Source organism: Rhipicephalus microplus, chromosome 8 (assembly GCF_043290135.1).
Source record: "Rhipicephalus microplus isolate Deutch F79 chromosome 8, USDA_Rmic, whole genome shotgun sequence".
NCBI classification, from domain to species: domain Eukaryota; kingdom Metazoa; phylum Arthropoda; class Arachnida; order Ixodida; family Ixodidae; genus Rhipicephalus; species Rhipicephalus microplus.
In genome coordinates this window covers 106,573,130-106,575,696 of record NC_134707.1, presented here as the reverse complement: position 1 = coordinate 106,575,696, position 2,567 = coordinate 106,573,130, and the positions used below count along the sequence as shown (strand labels likewise).

The 2,567-nt window shown below is 47.1% G+C and overlaps 1 non-coding gene across 1 annotated transcript; it reads right to left on the bottom strand.

Annotated features, from left to right (window-relative positions):
* Window positions 1-2,255: 2,255 nt before the first annotated feature.
* On the bottom strand, window positions 2,256-2,327 carry TRNAG-UCC (transfer RNA glycine (anticodon UCC)). Its single transcript has one exon. It is a non-coding gene; the product is annotated as a tRNA-Gly (tRNA).
* Between the last annotated feature and the right edge of the window lie 240 nt (window positions 2,328-2,567).

The following is a 2,567-nucleotide window of genomic DNA, read 5'->3' as shown; positions in this document are numbered from 1 at the left end:
CCAGTGGTTGAGGGCGGCCACACGGTCGTATGTCTCTAGCCAGGACTCCGGGTCTTCGAACGATGACCCATGGAAAATTGGTGGTTCCCTAGGTTGATGCATGACCATCGTGGGCTGGGACGCTGCGGTTGTCATTGTCGCTGCAGTCGCGGTCATGGCCTTAGTCTTCCGCGGCTTGACATGTAGAAGCCCGTACTCCGGTGGTAGCCCTTGCTGTCGGCGGCTTGTTCGCTGCTCCTGGTTGGCGTCGGTGTCTTCTCCGCGACGTGGGCTGGGTTCACGGCTTGACGGGGGCGTCCGGTACATGAACGAAGCAGCACCTCCACCAAATGTCACGGGGTCGTGACGTGGCCGAAGACAGGAGACTTCTTGTTGGGATTTAACTGTTTATTTGGGCGAACCTGTGCCCGGTAAACAGAAAGTCCAATTACAGCAGCAGTCTCGCAGAGATAGCAGTCTCAGACTGATAGCGGTGAACGGAGCGTCGGCCTTCGATCAACAACTGACAAGCGGCGAAGCGCGTCGGCATTTATACTCCCGCCGTCGAATGTTCTAGCGCTATCGTCGGCGGCGGCGTACGTTCCAGAACAATCTGTACCATTCGCACAGTGGGCGTGATCTTATCGAAATGATCTACTACAGTCCGGAACCCTCTCGAAAACTGCAGGCGCGGTTTGCGCTGAGAATCGTGAGGTGTTTTGGGACGATAACAAAAACTTGGGAAATGGAACGTGGCAATATAGACAGGAACATTAGGTGGCATGGGTGACGCATTCTACAAACAGATCTGAGTTGGAGTTTCTCCAGTTTCTCAATACTGAGCTAGTATTGAGAAACTGGAGTTTCACACCACGTCAAATAGGTGCCCTTACAGATACCCAGACCAACTCACACACGTGCGCACGCACGCACCCTGGTCACGATCAAAAAGGGGTTTTGAAATCGCCCATAGAGAGCTTGTAACCACTGACCTGAAACTCTGTGGGGAGTTTAACATGTTCATGAAGTTCCTAAACTGTCGTTCAGCAAGGTGCGTTTTACGACGACGTGTTCCGAGTTCCCTCCGCTACCAGGGAGTAAATAATCGGGGCTGTGGAGTTTTGGGGGCTTATATGCTGAAAAACTCGCATCTCGGCTAATTATCGTTTTCAATGTATATACAAAACTTGTTATAGTTTATGGCATATCTGTAATATCACACGCGAACATATAAAATATGATTATAACAGCATAAAGCAATCGCAATATGCAAACAAATCTTTGGTATGATATGGCACTGAGAAATCAGATACAAAATGTGTAATACACATGTCACATTACCGCAACGATAAGAAAAAAAGTACAGATTTATTTTATGAAGTTTTATACTAGTGGCGTTCAACCTAAGAGCCTTATCGCTGGTGGCTGCGTGAGTTCCTAAATAAACCCAACACTTCGTGTCGAACTCGATGGAAAAGGAAGTACGCTGCTCGGCTGCTCACCCGAAAGCCGCGGATTTATATCGCAGCCGCAGCAGTCGCCTTTCCAAGGAGGCAAAGTCGCAGTTACCCGCGTACTGAGCGAAGGCAGTACACGTTGAAGAAGAACAAATTGTCGAAAATTCCCGGAGCCCTCCACAACTGAGTCCCTCATAACCATATCGCGGGTCTGAGTTGTAAAACCCTTGATATTATTATGAACTCGTCGTGTTTGCGAGTTCAAGCTTACGAGATAACTGTAAAGCAACCTTAAACGTTCCCAGAGATCTAGGCGCGTATTGCACAAGCCAGTGTTTACATGCGTAACGGACCATCTAGGGAAAGAAAAGCAGTGAAGAAAGCACACGTGGAATCATTTTCCATGTCAGGGGCATAAAGCGTTCGTTTGCTTGCGTACTTTGTGCCTGAAGAGTGCCTGTTTATTGCCTAAAAACCCGACCTTCGATAACATCCGGCCTCTGATGAAATTCAATGTAGCAATATGTAACCCAATTTCTCCTGACCACGTTCTTCCAAGCGTTTGAAAACCAACAATGCAGCTCTATATTTTGTTCACTCTCAGAATAAAATCACATAAAATATTAAGGTGCTAAAAGGTGGCAGTGGGTGCGGTATATTCCTTCATTCATTATTTAAATCATTTATTTCTTAAAAAAAACATTGAATCTATAGCTTCTAGTCATGTTGTAACCTCAAAATACAAGAAAATATCGTTGTGAAAAAAAAAGAAAAACACAAAGTGAAATCACGGTGAATGTGAAAGGGAAAAAAAAAGATTGCGTCGGCCGGGAATCGAACCCGGGTCAACTGCTTGGAAGGCAGCTATGCTAACCACTATACCACCGACGCCACACGTTCACGCTTATTTTGTTGCCATTTTGACCACCTCCGCGGTGAAGAGGCAAGCCTGCGATCCTGGAGGGAGCAGGTGACTGACCGAGCATGAACCGGCTGGGCCACGTGGGCTGGGGTACGAATGGCAGGCTTTTCAAAAGCGGCTTTCTTCACGCAGTTTGCGGTTGTTCAACACGTTTAAAAAGGCAGTGCGTTTTCATAATGTTTCTTCTATTTATTTATTTTCTGCGAACT